The sequence below is a fragment of the Anser anser genome (assembly GCF_964211835.1).
Source record: "Anser anser genome assembly, chromosome: 2".
Lineage (NCBI taxonomy): Eukaryota > Metazoa > Chordata > Aves > Anseriformes > Anatidae > Anser > Anser anser.
The window spans coordinates 90,384,195-90,401,308 of NC_139721.1; the positions used below are offsets into that span (position 1 = coordinate 90,384,195).

General features: G+C 45.5%; 1 long non-coding RNA gene across 1 annotated transcript in view; it reads right to left on the reverse strand.

The window, feature by feature from the left end:
• The window catches only part of LOC310895213, a 52,868-nt gene extending 50,576 nt beyond the window's left edge, over positions 1-2,292 (reverse strand). Inside the window, exons 1-2 of the long non-coding RNA XR_014580539.1 lie at positions 1,124-2,292; positions 311-398 (exon numbers count right to left, since the gene is read on the reverse strand). This is a non-coding gene — a long non-coding RNA (uncharacterized lncRNA). The remainder of the gene's footprint in view (positions 1-310; positions 399-1,123) is intronic.
• Positions 2,293-17,114: the final 14,822 nt, after the last annotated feature.

Sequence of the window (17,114 nt, forward strand, 5' to 3'; positions counted from 1 at the left end):
AAACAGGAAAAAACAGAAGATTTGTTATCAGGTACCATGGGAAGGGAGAAGGATGGTGATTGGCAGTTTTGGCAGCTATGTAAATGGTGCCAGGCATGGCTATTTTGTTAACCACCTCCCTGTCAAGAAAGCCAGTTCCATGGGGATTCATATTTGGAGAAGTCTTTCCAACACACTGCTGGCTCTTATCTTGAGCTGACATTACATGCTGTTCATCACAGGCCATGACAGAAGTTTTAGCAGCAGCAGCAGCTGCCAGAGTAGCAGAATATTCTCTGGGGGAAAAAATAATAATAATAATAATAATTACCTTGAATAATATCAGTTGCTCTACAGCTTTTACCTTCCAGTTGGGGATATTTGGCTCTGAGCTGATGAAAGCACTTTCAGAGTATCAGCTGGAAGGAGTAAGGCATCCAGATGTATTTAACAGAAGTAAAAACCTATGTATGCCCTACATTTCTTGACTGAAAGTCACCACCCAAAAATAGCTTGTGATCAAGTTATTTTTATTTAGAGAAGAGCCTGTGCCTTGAATTTGGATCCGAGTCCAAATTCCACTACAGTTTTGGACTGCTGTTAAGGTAGGATGCTCCATTCTGGCCCAGTTCAGAAACAGGATGACCAGTAAGGATGACCAGTATTCTTGCTTGCTTTGTTTTGTCTGTGTACGTGTCAAGGGTTCTTTGATGGTTCTGTATTTTTGGATCTGGAAATCCTGAAGAATCCTTAAAAAACACATGCACATTTTCTTTCTGCTTTCTCACATTTCTGAATGAACCCTTGAGCACAGGAGATTTCTTCTTTGCCCCAACTGGATATTCTTAAACATTTTATTACAACTTTCTGGTTCAGCTTTAACCACAGTGGTATTAACATAATAATTAACATAAATTTCTTGTAAAATCACTGTTAGTAAATTTGGATAATAACAAACTCTTAGGTATCTGGGTTTTTGCTGCACTGGGTACCCATCCTAGAGCTCTTGTTTATGCAGGAGGCTGACACAGCTCCACACACACCATTCCAGTTACTCATGTAAGAAACAAGCATTTTACGCATATTTTACAAACATGCTTTGTACAAAATACCCAAGTATGTATTCATCCCCAAAAAAACAAACCTGAAACAGCAGCAACGTTATCTGTTCCAGTAGATGTATCCAGCCCCACATGTATGCCTTGCCCATCTTCAGACCTGTAGGAGGCAATGCAGGAGCTGTCTGAGGCTGCAGACGTTCTGTGGGAAAGGCTGAAGCCTTCTTTTCTCCCCGTCCCTCCTTACTAAAGCCCATGGAAATGCAAATGCTCCCTCTTAAAAGTAAAGCAATGTCAGCTGGGTCAACTAACACCATCTTTGTCAGCACTGAAAACTATCTGACAGACTTCACCTGACAGATTAGGAAGACGTTGGACCACCTTTTCTAACAGCAGAGCAATGGGTACAGGAGCCATCAGCAGAGGGTTGGTAGCAAGCATCTGGAATGGCTGTAAGATCTCCAACCAGCTCAGCTGTTTGAAAATTAATGTCTGTCCACAGTCCTGTGGAACTGAGCTGGTACATCTTCAGACATCCTTACATAAATCTCCAGTGCACTCAAGAGATTTATGATAAACACTTGCTCTTTCCTTAACCTCCAGAACCTTTTCCACCTGCTGAATAACGTAAGATTCTTTCCCCTCAGCCAGCCTGTTCAATATCTATATAAAGCCTGTAGAGAAGATTCAGTGGCACCATGGACTGACTTGTCAGCAGTACACATATGACACCCATCTCTACATCATCTTCACCTCCCATGCAAATAACACCATTACCCAGCTCTTCAAGAGCTTGGCTGAGATCAGCAAATGAATGAAGAGATGTTGGCAGAAGCTGAATCGTCACAAGAGCCTGGGCTGAGGATGGTAGAGGAAAGTATCTCACATTTCCATAATATCATTCATTCTCCATCACTGGCATTAAGACTAACTGGAGATTTAATGTTTATCTGAACTCATTCCTCCTGGAAACTCCGATAGCTGCTTCTGCAAAATCCTCAGTCCTTCACTACTATTTCTGATCAGGTGACTTGCTAGTTTGAACTTGGCCCTTATGCCTGATTTCTACAAACATTTAGAAAAGATACCCTGTGCAAAAATGTGTTGGTCTATTTATTCAGCAACACAAGACCACCAAGCAAGCTTGAGCTGAGTTCTCTGCTCTGCTCACCACTCAGTCCCAGTTTAAATCAAAGGCCTTATTTTCAAAGCCTTCATCACCTTAGCAAAAAAAAATGTAAGGTGTAAGGACAGCCACAGTTATGTTGGAACCTGACAGTTATATTGCTCTGTAACAAAATAAATACTCAATTTGAAGGAATGTGCACCAGGGACAGAGGTTCCCTGGTGCCTAGGACATGACTACAGAGTCCTGACCAACTGCAGGAGAAAACCATAAATCTCAGAAGTCCAGAACAAAAGGGAAACTCCAGTTTTTCAGCCCAGCCTTCCCTTCTCTATTCTAATTGCACCAAAACCACCAGTGCTAACAAGTAGTCCATGACTGGCAGGCATGATGAAGTCTGATTTCCAAGGGCACACTCCAGTGCGGGTTCTCCGGTGCCTGACAAAAGGTGACCTGAGCTGACAGCATCGTGATATTTCTAGCACAAACAAGCTCTCTCTTGTGCCTCTTCTTTTTAAAATGTTATAGGAAGTTCAGTTTGAAATTTCTGTTCTTTTGCCAAATTCAGTTGAAACTGACCAGCAGGCCCACACTTTTGGGGATGTGGGGAGTTAGGGCACAATGGATTCACATGCACAGACAAACACACAGCATGAATTAGAGATTGTTTTATTAGGAACCAAAGTTGGCACACCTAAAAAGTGCCCTATGTAAGATGTAGGAGAGAAAAAGAGAGAAACAAATGTTGAAGGTGCTTTGTGTTTGTTTTCAAGAGCTCGTAAAGTAATTAGAGGCAGATACATAAAGTCACACATAAGCCTTTCAGTAGAACAGCAACAGTTAGGCAATGAAAACCTAGAGAAAAATCACAAAAAAAAAAAAATCCACACCACAGTGCCCTAGGTAATCAGGTCTGAAACAACAACAACAAACTAAAATAAACACAAAAGCTGCTTTTCAATTATATGAGATGCAAAATAAGTCAACAAGTCTAGAAAATACCACTGAAATGCACCTGAATCTGCGTCCTTAATTTCTGTTTTCTTCAGCACAAAAATTAGCCTTGAAGAATAAGTCAGATATTTATTTCTGACAACAACTGGCAATACTTTTGTGTGTTTCAAATGCAAGTCCAAGAACCTTTTGAATGGTTAAAAGGTGTGTGAAGGTTGTAAAGCTCAGAAGTCTTGCCAAGGATGATACAACTTTGCTGAATTTGTTAGTCTTACATTACCATGAATTTTTCACAGTAACCATTCAACATGACATCTGCCTAAGTCTGTCCAAACCTTTGGGTTCATGTGACAGGGAAGAAGTGACCAGGCAAAACATCAGAAGTAGAAACGTGGAATCACCGAAGAGGCCCACTCAAAAGCTGTGCCACTGTGGGGTTATATCTTGCCAGGCTCTCCTGATGATTGATTCCAGCAGCAACATTTGGGTTGGCACACAGTGCCAATGAGTCAGCATTTTTAAGTTACAACTGAGAAAACAAGAAAGAAAAAAAAAAAGTTTTATTATTTGGTAAGGCAAGTAGCATCATAGTGTTTCCAAGCATTAGTGCAAAGCAACCTCCTCCCCGTTCCCTCCCCAAAGCCTGCCTTATTTTCCTAAACTGTCGATTCATAAACCAGTAAGTGTGCTGCTTCTTTCTGCTTCATATCCTCCATCCTGCTTGCACATGTGCTCAGCCAGTAACAGGCACCCAGAGCGAAACAGGATTACGTTCCTCTGGTTTGGAGTGTGAGCACAGCCCTGGGTGGGGCTGCCGGAGGATCAGCTCTTAATAAGGTGTCCAATTTATAATCTAGCAGGGTGAGGAGCAACTGAATTTCACAATGAATAGCTCTTCTGTCTTACCATCTCCTGAGGCTGGCTGCCTGGCCAGCCTGCCTCATCCCTTTCTCTCTCTCTCTCTCCCGCAGATGTTGCTCTTTTACTAACTTTTTGCTGTTTCCCAGACTGGAAATATAAAGAGGAAGGAAAACAAGAAGTATCCACCCGTATCTCGTTGGAGACTGCAAACCGTGGTAAAATGAGCAAACTATCTGCTAGCTAGCTTAATAGGAAATAAACCCCTGCTATTTACTTATTCCAAGAAGGCTGAATTTCAACCTACAATCCCGCTCCCAGGGACTGCCGTGGTGCCAAGAGATGCCTGTATAAGGAATGCTCTGCACAACAGCCCCAGACGTGTGGGCCACCAGGCGCTAAGGCACGCGGCTGATGGGGAGAGAGGATCGGTCACACACTGCACAGCACAGAGGATGAGCGGAGGGATGTGGTTCCCAGACTAATGCTGCCTATGGTGCTGTCTTAAACCTCTCCCACTTAAAACCTGACCCTTTTAAAGGGCCTCGGACACTGCTTTCCACACGCACTGCCCCGAGATGTACCAGCCGCGCTCTCTGCGTCCTCAACATTTTTCCCCTCACAGATCAATATGGCCACAAGCCTTCTCTTCGGGGGGAGCTGAGGTTTGTCAGGCAGCGATAGCTATCCCGCAGGACCAGCAAACCAAGCAGCCGAGCAACCCCTGCAGCCACAACCAGCTGCTTTCTGCTGCCAGGAGGGCTGAGAGACGAGGCTGGGCCCGTTCCCCCTTGGGGCCGGGGAGCCTTTCGCTCTCCTCGGCCCCTGCTGTCCCCCCCGGCCGAGCGGCGGCACGGCGCAGCACCCTCTGGCGGCACTCGGCGGCCGGGCTTGGGAGCAGGGCCTCGGCCTCCTCTTCATCCGCGGGGACACCTGCTACACACAGAGCCTGGGCAGGGAAAGGCCTCAGCAGGGAGAGGGTTAGGTTCGCCGCGCAGCTGAGCGTGGATTTCTCCCCTCGCCGCCGTCCAAAGATTCACCCTGCCCCAAGAGACTTGCGCAGAGCCTCCCGCACCCCCGGGAAATACAGCTAATAGATTTCTTTGCCATTGTGATGATCTAACCGGGCCTCACAAAGCATAAATCCACAACGGCCTGGATTCAGGAATTACACCTGTGCTTCTAGACACCTATAATCCCCATTTCCGTCTCTACGCTGGCACTGCATTCTGTACAATGACTTGTTTCCCTCCACAGCACTTAAACCAAAATTAACTACATCTCCACCTGAAAAGTCACCATCACTCTGTGCTTCCCCCCTTGCCAAAGAGCAGTGAAAGGTGATACCACCAGCCACCTGGTCAATCCTTGTCAGGGTAGGGGGCATCTGGCTCCCGTAAGATTTTTTATACAAGCAGTCTGTTTCCAGGACCGCTGCTGCTTCTGCAGCAGGATGCTGTTTTCAGGATGTGATTTAAGCTGAACTAACGATCACAGAAAAAGAAGAAGCAGGGAGCGTACACTCGGCTTCCTGGAAAAGACACCTGAGCTGATCCAAAGGCCTCCTGCAACCACAGCCCGTCCTCCCAGGGTGCTGCGGCTCATCCCAGCAATTGCCAGCACTGTGGGCTCAGGGGTCGTGGCAAGCCGTCCGCAGCTGGCCAGGGAGCCTGCCGAGTTTGAGCAGTGAAATGCACAGTGTTTTCAATTAACAGCCTGCTCGGCAGCCACGTCGTAGGCTGTGAGAAATACTAAGTGTCTTAGGCAGCCTGTTGGTCCAGGCTGCTTGGGGGGGGCGCCATTCTGCCCCCATCCTCATGGGTTGCATCTGGGAGTGATGCAGGAGATGAAGAGCAAAAAAGGGACTAGCTTAGCTGGAGTTCCCGTTATGCCATTGAGAGAAAAAAAAAAAAAAAAAGATGTCAACAACTACGGGCTTAATTGTTTCTTCTCAAACAGATTGTTAGCTTATGTGAATCAGGGTAGCTCTGCTGAGTAAACCAAAGAATGGAAAGGGGGAGGGGGATAGCCTTGGGTTCAGAAAGACACAATATGGGTCTTTATCCACAGCAACCCCCTTGCTGCTGGGTCCTGAGTAACATTAACTTATTGCCACCACCCCCACCACCAAGAGATAGTGGCAGTAAGACAAAGAGACACAGGGTGGCAAATGGCCACGTTTCTGCAACCACCTCCATGCGAGGCCACCTGAAGAATCGGGCCTTGGCTCCCTGCAGCTTCTGTTCTTGCCCTGCTGCTAAGCCCTGTCATGAAACTGAACCATATAAAGCAAGGCTGATGAAAACCCAGAAACTTACTTTCTGAGCCAGATTCCTTCCTTGCTCTGGTCCACCTTACAGCCACATGCACCCTGGACTAGATAAAAGGAACAGGTATAAAGAAAACATGACTGCTTTTTTCAGCATCAGTGCCAGCTTGGAGTGTTCATCCAACGGCAGCCTTGTGAAATGCTGGGAAATCCCACCGCGAGCAAAAGAGAAAAAGCTGTGCTTTAATTTCAGCAAAACACTGCATACAGACAAAGAACGGGCGGTGAGTGAGTGATGCAAACGCGCCTAGTCGGATTTCTCCACTGGACCTTCAAGAGAAAAAGAGGTAAAACATCAAGCACAAAGGGCAGCCTGAGTTCTCCAAACACAAAATCAGGACAAGCCAAATCCTGTCCAATTGCACAACATTAAAGAGTGATTCTGTGCTCTCTTACCTTGTGTTAAGGCAACAGCAATGTTCTGACCTGCAATGATTTATGTGTAGTAAATTCATGCTCATAAACAAGTGAGAGGAACCAAAATCTCATGCCCTAATCCTTCCAAGCAAAACCAACCTCTTTATGGGCATGTAACATTTAGCTGAGCTTGCTGCGAAGGAGGTAATGTTTATCCTTATTTGAATACAACAAAAGACCAAAACAGGAGCAACAATGCTCAAAGAGCTGTTCTCCTTTACATGTGCAAGTAATGCTACAAATAAATAAATAAATAAATAAATAAATAAATAAAATTTGCTTCACATCCTTTACTAACATTAATTAATTTAGCCTGATGTCTCCCCAGCTGGACAGGTGTTATCATCCCCACTAAACAAATGAGCAAGCTGAGTAAGACAGACCTGGCCCTGTTTTTCTAAGTAGCATCTAATTTTCAGTGCACTTCTGTGTACAGGCAGCTTCTGTTAATTTTGGCTGGAGCTGTAAGTGATTAATACATGTGCAAGACAGATTCTGGGTATCTTAAGCTACAGGGCTAAAATTAAAGCCCAAGCCTGAATATGTGAACCTAAAGGACTTACCCATGGCTGGGCAAGACAGGAAATCTGTTGCAGGATCAGGAAAATAAGCCAAGTCTTCAGATTCCTTGGGGCTTGTCTCCACAAGAAACATAGGGAAGCAATGTAAAATTACAGCACACCAACAACTGACTCCCCAGGTGGACCCTTCAGTGCTCACTGCTTTCAAAGAGCAAATTTTAACCCCTCTGTAAATTTATCCCTACACACACACACGCAGGCCCAGTTCTCGCTTACTGCTGAATACTGTGGCTCATTGCCACTTTCTAAACTGAAAGGTGGTGGTGACAAGAGAAGGATGTGGTGACTCAGGAGGTAGCAATAAGAAAGCCAAGGGTAAAGTTTCACTTTGATTTCAGCAGCAAAGCTCCCTGTGAAGATGCTCTTGGTTTGCAATCGGCAAAGCAGCAGCTCACCTGAGTTTCACAGAGGGGTAAGCCACCTCATGCTTGGTGTACACAAAGATTACGTCTCACCCAGTTTTAAGGCAGACGTGGACAAACCGAGTTGCTGTCCCCATTAGCAGGAGCACAATGGCAGCTCAAAGGAGGAGCTGCATGGTTTCGTGCTAGAAATAAGCAGCAGGTCTCTTTGCAATCATCTCCCTAGAGATAATCTAACAAAGTCCACACAGGGGGCTGGGCTACAGATGCATGTCCTCCCAAGCTAATGTGCTGGTAGAAAAGGTTATCCTCCCAGCCTGTGGTTACAATCCCTTCAGATCTGCTTTGTTGAACTGTGCTTGAATGCTTCACACATTTTTTTCAGCCTGAATGGGGGCAGGTTAGCAGCGACCTAGTATTTTCATTTTACAAGCTACCCCCTCCAGGCATGAGGGGAAGCTCTCAGCCCACAGCCTGCACCCTGGACCTGAAAGCAGCAGAAACCTCCAGCACTAGGGAAGAGCCAGTGATGGTAACTTCTGCCACAGCCTGCATGCATAACTGCTGCCTACGTGCAGGGTGACAGTGTCCAAGGCGTTCATACTCAGGCTTGTCACACGCTGGCTTTCATGTGGAGATAAGCCTGCTACTAACACATCCAGCTTGGCTAACATTTTATGTATTGCAGGCATAGCTTTGCCATTTTTAAAATTCTCAAATCCGTGTGATATAGATTCACTGGCAAAAGTCAGTGTAGATGTGACCTGCCAAAACTGGTGGGTCCAAAGGAAGATATTCAACACATCCCAAGCTGAGCTAAGCATACACAGGCCAGAATTTCTGGGTGCCAGCCCATCTGTACAGAGGAACAATTGCAGTTGCTGTTGCAAGCGGCAGCATGCAGTGAGGGTGCCAGCCGACCACAAAGTGACCACCCAGGAGATGCATACAGTACACAGGCAGGCGTAAGGTCGCTTTATTGTCTGCTGACTTCAGTATAGTAGGAATACCAGAACAGACGTAACACAAAAACACATTTTTGCCATTTCAAGTTGCAGACATCCATCTGTTCAAGCTGAAGCGGAGCCCCACAGTATCACTGCCCTTCATCCCTCCCACACCCCCAGAGACTTACTTACACCCGCAGTCCCATGACGCTGAATCAAGTGTTGGTGTAGCTCCACTCTAAAGATTTTTTTAAGGACTTTTGGGTTAAGAAAAAAACAAAAATCCATACATCCTCCCTAAAAAGCACTTATTTTCTTTTAAGTGGATCATTTCACAGACCAGGCTTAAAGGGCAGCTAGACAGACAGCTGAATCAGCACAGCCGATGAAGCAGTAACCTGGGGCAGCTGAAAAGAAACCGACCAGCGCTGCCGCCTCACTAAGCTGCAAGCTACAGCAGGACACCTGACTGTGGCCCAGCTCTTCCACTATTTTCCAAAGCATGTGTTTTTGTTTTGTTTTTGTTTTGTTTTGTTTTGTTTTTCTTCAGGTTTCCTAAGGAAAAAAGGTTTATGCAATTGCTCTGTCTGTCAGCCTTCCTGCAATCCCTTCCAAATCTTCTGCCCAATCTCAGGCAAATCTAAAAGTGTCTTGAACATGCAATGTCTCTTTAAACCACCAGTGTCTGTGCAGAAGCCCAAGCTGGTGTCCTCTGCAGGGAGAAATGCAAGAAAAACTCAGCTGCCAGCCAGTGCTCCTGATGAGCCAACACAAGAGTCTGGCCTACAAGTTTCAGAGGGACACAGAGGGTGCCGAGTTGGTGAATTGGACACTCACCCTAGGAAGGAAGGCTTTATCATTTTGATTGCTCATGCACAGCCTGATTTAATCCTGAGCTGGAAACTTTGAGCATGAAGAATTCAGCGTGTGCTGAGGTTTTAGAATGCAGCATCCTCTCCGAAGTTCCTTCTGGAAACTGTTGAGATGTGGTTAGTGCTTTTAACTCTGTTCAGTTATTTCTGTATCAGACTATCATAAGATTAATTGTCTGAACAACACCAGTATTATAGCCACTTTTAGCACAAAAAAAAAATAAAAAAAAAAAGTGATATTTTCTTCAGTGCAAGGACTCAGATGTACCATTTGCACAATATGATACCTGATGCTGTATTTATATTGCTTAAATGTATTTTCTGGGGGTGCTCAAGACAAAGATGAATTCCGTCTAACATGAGAGGAAAGAAATAACTTGCTATCCAGATAGGTTGTTCACTGAACTATAAATCAGGGAGAATAACCATGCATACTGTATTTCTGCCTATTCCCACAGCCTCCCTCTTGTCATCACAGAGGTCTTTAGTATCCTGAAATACAGCTTGACAATAAAAATTAATTGAAAGTGTGCTAGAATCATTGACTTTTGGAGTTTCACAGTTTGCCCATCCTTAAATAACTCTGGTTATAAAATCCTGTTTGTGCTACAATTCCTTGGCTCTCTGCCACGTAGCATGTACAGAAATCAGCAGTGTGTGCAGCAGGGACTTAGCCGGCTATATGAGTGCACATAATGGACTTTCTTCTTCTTTAGCTCAGCAGCAAAATACTGACTCAGATCTAGAGACCGGTTATAGTCCCAGTGGTGTTTACTCCATGTAATTAGCAGTATCAAGTGTGTTGTCTTTTGGGTAGTCTGATTGTTTCCATATGCACAAGTACCTTCGGTGAATGCACACAGGGCAAAAGACAGACAACGCTCAAAGCGCACACAGTGCTACGGGAAGCACATATGTTTTAAATATATTATCTCTGCAATTAAAAGGAGATTATAAATTGGTCATATAAATCTTCAAGAACAGGGTCAGCAGAGAAAGGAAAAGATCTCCTTTCTAAGCATGCACTATGCCTAGGTAAGAGCTCGCGCTGCAGGTCCCGTGATGGGCCAGACATTTCCCTGCTTGCCTACCAGCAAGCGGCATGGATCAGGCTCGGCTTGGCTCAGGCCAAGCTGGAAACCTTGCTCCCAAGCCAGGGCGCATTGCTGCGGGCAGAAGGCTGCTGGTGCTGTGCTGGGGCCCGGAGGAAGATCATCCGTGTTTGTGGTGGGGCGTGCCTGGGAATGCTGCGCAACATTAATCTTAGGGGCAGGTACTTGTTGAAATTCCAGTTCGGAGGGAGATGTCTGAGGCAGAGCTGGGCCTTGCCTTCACAGCTGAAAGAGGTGTGCTTTTTAACCTCAGGGTAATGTTTCTGACCTATCTCGAGGTAAAAGCGGTGAAGCCAAGGAGCTTCAGCTCTCCTGCAAGGCAAATGAGGCAAGGTCAGCACCCCAAATGGGGGTATGCTGCTGGCCTACTTCACCACAGCAGCAGCAGTTACAGCAAGGTTAAAATAAAAAATAAAAAAAAAAAAAATCCTTGAGAGCAGGAAAGACAGGCCCTTACATCTGTTTCGAAATTAAGGGCATAAAAGGTGTTTTGTCTCTTTTTTTTTTTTTTTTCTTTTTTTTGCCTCTTGTTCTCCCTCTCCCTTCTCATGCTCCCCCACGTTGCTCCATCCTCCCCAGCCATACTCCCTTGCCCTGGCTCCCAGACTTGTGCCCCGCAGCCGGCTGTGCTGCTGGGGGACATGGGGAAGGAGGAGAGGCAGGCAGAATGATTCCTGCTGCAGCCTGGCTGCTCTGGCACTGTGGCGCCCTTCATGGCTCTCCTCAGGGTCCTCCCGGCGCCGCTCACTGGGGCAGGGCCACTCCAGGCCTCACCTGTAATTGCAGCACGCCTCGTGCTTCAGGGAACGCTGTTCTAGGCTGCTCCCTCATGTGCCTGCTTTTAGGGCTGGGGGGGGGGGTCTGAAGAAAGGTGATCTTAAGTAACAGCCTCAGGATGCTCCCCAGCTCCTGCCCTTAGTGCACCCCAGACTGTGTGCTGTCCCTCATGCTACCTTGCCAGCCTGGGGCTGCCTGCTGGCTGCTTTCCTCCAGTCCTCCCAAAATCTGCTCAATATGCGCCCGTTTTGCAAATGGTATTTCAGTACCTGTCCCATAGCGAACCGCTGTTTATTTATAAAAAGGATTCATCAAAGGAGTCTTCTTGGCCAGGATATTATAACTTGAGACTTCATTGCAGCAGATACGGTAAAGATCTCACCTTAAAATTTGCTTTGCAATACAGAAAGTACACCTTCAAACTTGAGCATTTGTAGCTACATTTACTGTCTGTACCAACCTGCATCATACAATTTCACTCTTCAAGCTCTAGGAACTAGCACAAAAAGCTCTCAAAACAAGCTCTTTAGTTAATAAATCCTCATGATAAATTACTACAAAGCAATATTTTATATATTTTATATATTAGTTATTATATTATTATATATCTAGATATGTTAGCTATTGTAGCTGATATATAGCTATTTTCTATAGCTCTTCTTGGAAATATTATGCACTTGCTGATTTGGACAGGATTTTTGTAAATTTAGTCAGAAGTAGAGATTCCGTATAGAAAAGGGCTTACACTGATCATTGAATACATTTCATTAAACAGCCTAACAATTTGTTTTGGTCATGTCTTCTGACATTAGTGATGGGGATGTTAGTATTTCAATAATAAGCTATCAAACCATATTGCAAAGAGTCACTGTTTGGTAATTTCTTGAAAAGTTTGACTAGATGAAAAAAGGTATTTGTGCCTAATCAGAAGCGTATTTGATCTCAAACACAAGATTTGGTTATCTCAGTGAAAAATACAGCATCCCAAATTAAAGTTTAGTAGTTTTTACACCTATCATTATTGTCTCTCTGTTTCATATTTTCTTGTTTTTCTCCCATCCTTTTCTAATTATTCTTTGCCCATTTCCACTTCAGTGTTTTTCAGTGACAACTGAATGTCATGTCATGCAGTGCTGTCATGGTCACAATAGATGAAGGGAAGCCCACTGTATTCACTCAACCTGAAAAAAACATCACTGGGGAGCACAAGAACATTGGTGCAGTCTTTTATCACTGCTAACACCCCTGCAGGTGGGGAACTTTTCCCTCGCACACAGTGAGCTTTGAGTGTGAACTTGCCCTTACACAGAAATACCCGAGGAAGGTTTAAAAACGATGCTTCAGGTACTGCTGCCAGTTTAGTATTGGCCGTACACAGCACAGCGCAAGCTAATTTAAAGCTTAGGTAAATAATAGTTAGATGTGTTTTAGGGCCCTTTTATGTGTGAAACATTAGGTTAATAAGAAGTACAAACATTTAGTTCAAATTTAATAATTCAAAAGACAAATGTACTACATGTTCAGTATCTAGAACACTGTTATATTTACATTTATAGAGAGAATCTGGAAAACCACCTTTTCCATGGTGCTGGAAATAATATACTGCTTGTGCGTCATGTTATTTTGAGTCATTATTAATCTATTACTCAACTATTTTTGTTAATTTGGTCCAGCTCTGAAGATTTAGGGTGATGTTGAAGATTAAGGCCCCCAACTCCACGGAGGCAAGCATGTGTGTACCATGTGCTCAAGCACTTACAGGAGCAGAGCAGAAGTATGTATCAAGTCCAAACTTGAAAACAGGTGGTTTTAAGTTATACAAGCACAAAGAGCAGTGAACCTTTTTTTTTTTTGAGCAGCAGCTTTTATTTTTTTGTGTTCAGAAATTGAACAGCTATTTTTATTTCCGTTTCCACAAAAAAAAAAAAAGAAGAAGAAGAAGATGATGATGATGATGAAGAAATAAACAATCAACAACAACAAGATAGCAGTCTGAGAAAGAATCTCGTGAAGTCTAGAGGCAGCTGTACGACCAAGGCTGTCCCCACCACACGCAAGCAGCGGATCAAGGCCTGTGGCCCTGGCCAGGCCGTGCTGTGGCTCCCGGGGAGAACTCTGCAGCCCACTGGCATTGGCAGCAGGTATTTTGAAGTAACAGAACAACAACAACAACAACAACAAAGGCATTCATTAGCATCTCTCGTGAAAGAAAATCCTCTTTAAAATAAATAAATAAATAAAAGGGCCATCCCACCCTGAGCAGTGCTTCTTAACAACGCCACGCTCTGAGGGGAGCGACGCTTCCCAGCTCTGCGGGGGGGGACAGGAGGGGACAAGATGGGGCCAGGCAGCACCCTGCCTTCCCCTCCAGTCAGCCTCCCCAGCAGGGCACCCCACAGCTTGGTGTGTCCTGGTGGTGGGGCTGAAGACAAGCCCTCACCAGCTCCTGCTGAGACCCAACACCCCCGAGGGGGTTGGGGGCTGCCTTCCCCTTGCCTGGCCTGTCCTCACCCTGAGGGTGAGGACAGGTCGGGCTGAGTGCTGCAACCAGGCCTTGTCGCCCCTACACACATGTTTAGCCACCCCTAGGCCTTGCGAGGCTTCTGCGCCTCCAGCCTGGGTGCAGTCAACAGGCCTCACCCATACACGCCCACCCTGAGCTTGTCTGCGCACCCTGCAAGCATGCGGGGCTCTACATGGCCTCACAAGGCACTGGGCGGCCTGTGGAACAAGGCTGGGGATGTGTGGGGTGCCCTGATGGTGGGGCAAGGGGAGGTGGGGTTTGGGGGTTCACGTCTGCCACAAGACGGGGTGAAATCCCTCATGACTGTGGGGAAAGAGAGTGTCGCTCGCAGGGTAACAGATGGGTGCCGTGAGCAGCCATCAGGATGCAGAACCAGCCCTCCTCTTACTCACCTACCTGCCTGCCACGGGTGGGGGGAGGTTTTGCAATATCTGGGGAAAGGGATGAGCCCCAGGAGGATAAGAGTGGGAGAGGAATGGCGAGGTTACATAAAGGAGGTGGGCGAGAGCAGGCCAGTCAGACGTGCACACTGAGGCTAATCCAGAGATGAGGGGATGGCAGAATAGGTACTGGGAGAGGAAATGAAACACACTCCTAGCCTTTCACGTACCCACCAGGGAGAGGAGGGAGGGGGGGACAGCCTTACGCTGTATTTGGTGAGGGTGCCTGGACAAAAGAAAGAAGCACTATCACTGCACGTACAGGGCAGGGAGAGGGAAGATGTCCCCTCCACGCCTCGCTTGCAGCGGAGGTTTGCTGTTCCCTCCCCACACGCTGCTGGAGAAATCTGCACTTCTGCTGCTTGCTAGGAGACAGCACACAGCTCAGTGGCTACGAGTGTTATGAGGCTTGCTAAATGGAGACTCCTGCTGCCCCGTTGGTTGCTGCTGTGCTCTCCGAGGGAGGAGGAGATGGAGGAGGAGGAGGGAGGGATGTGAAAGTGGGTCAGGAATGTAACTAGACTCTGCCCCCCTTGTTGCAGGCACAGGCGGCGCTGCCTTAGCGATGGAAAGCAGGCATTTCACTGTTGATGTTCCCCAGTCATACGGCTGACGGTTACTAGGGGATCCTGAAGGATGTGTTTCCCTGTGACCCTTTGAGAAGAAAAACTTAGTTGCCGCAGTAACCAAGTTTGGCTTGGATGCAATGATGCAGTAAATATCATAGGTGAGCCTTGCTAATGGAGGAGGAGGAAGCTGAAGCTGCATAGGCTGGATAACTCTTGCAGGCAGCTCAGAAAACATTTTTTAAATGTCCCAACAAACTGTATTACTTAATTACATGCCTTGCATTTCCTGCTGCAGTAAAATGTTCAGATCTTATCCCCTATGTATTGTAGACTACTAAGAAAACAGAGAGAGAAATAAACTGCCTTACTGCTGTAGCAGGAGGTGCAGAGCTCACTCACAACTCTGCAGTAGCACAGCCCTTTTGCAGAATTGGGATGTAAGTAATTTTTGTTTGATGACCTTAATTTTTTGAAAGTAAAAGGGTGTGAAGGAAGGTGAATGCTGACTGAAAAAAAAAAAATTGCATTCAGCTTCTTTCAGTATCACTATTTTAGATTAAGAATTTTCAGTATTGTTACTTAGATTAACAGAGAGAATTCTTCAACCCTGCTCCTATAGGAAATCTTCAAACTAAATACTTTCAAAGTGGAAAACAAACTCAAAGAACAAGCAAAAAATAATTCAGCTTGAGGCCCAGTCACACAGCGTCATCTCTATTCCCTCCAACTTTTGTTGCCATATTTTCATCTTCCTTTTACAGAGAAACGGGCATTTATTCACAGGGGTGGGGAATTGCTTTTCAGAGTGAGAAATAAGAACTGAAAAGAAACACAGAAGGCAGATACTGTGATATATCATTTTCTTCTTTAACTGTTTTCCAGAGTTGTGCTTTTTTCTAAAGCACTGGTCTTCTGAAGAAAATCTGTGCTGCTGTACGGTGGGGCCAGTTCTGCTGGTAGCCTGAGCATCAACGGGGGAGAACAGAGCTGGCAGACCAGCAGATGCATCAAGAGCTAGAGACACACCAAATATGTCACTGTAGGCCATGCAGCACATAGGTATGCACCCTGCCGATGGATGAGGGTATGCGTGTACATTTCTATGGGAACAAAGTCACCGGAGTAAACTGGGCAGCTATTCCTTTGTTACCTCTTTGAATTATTTGTCAAGGAGGTATTGCTATAAATAAGACAAACATCCCTTTAGCTTCATTCATCTCTGAAAGCTGTTCAGTTTTTAAAAGCATCTATGCACTATAATTTGTGGACATTCACGGATGCACAGTGAATCTTACTGTTTCACTTTTTATGTGGGATAATTTGTGAAGTTGATTTCCCAAATAATTTGCTACTGGCAGCTACATTTAATAGTGAAAGTTATGTAGAAGTAAGCAAAATGTGGTGAGATAGGACTATTCTAATGTAACATTACTCCTGCTTTAAGAAAACAGTAGGAACTGATAATGATTGAAGTGCTGCGGGGCACAAAGCTCTTAAAAAAACTCAGTGGCCAGCCTGGGTGATACATCATAGATGAATGTAGCCTGGAAAATATTTAGGCAATCTTTATCCAGTTTTAAGATCAATAGTTGCTTTGGTATTTTATGCCTTTTTTTTTTTTTTTGTAGACAAACATTATCTGTTTTTGTCAACTCCCCTGGCAATGTAGAAGACTCAGTGGACACAGTCTTTCATGCCATCTATCTGCACAGGCCCCTGCTTCTGTGCAGTCTTGCAGATCTGGGCAGGGGAATCCCATGAGGATCCCTCATTACTGGATGAAAACGCAATGTTAGAAAGTTTAATCTTTTGGGACTGCAAGATAACGTCTTGATGGTCCTACCTATTACCAGCAAATTTCCACGTGTTGAGGCAACCTAGTGAGCTGGGAAAACTAAACACGATGGGGAAGAACTGCTTGTCTTAGCAAGCATTCCTTCACTTACTGGTAGGGAGGGCCTGATTTCATTGTTTTGCTGGGCCTTTTTTATGCCCCTCTAGACAAGCAAAGGGCATGTTAAGCCTTATGGAAACAGTCACGAGAAAATCCTCCTGTGCTCAGTGTGGGAGCACGGTCTTTCCTATCTTTTTCCCTGCACCCCTTTCTGTAGGGATGCATGGTGCGGTGTGAGGAGGGAGGTGTGGCCAGCAAGTTGGTGCTTTCTAGTTATTCTTGGCTCTGGTAAAGGCCTTTCAATTCAAGGGTAAA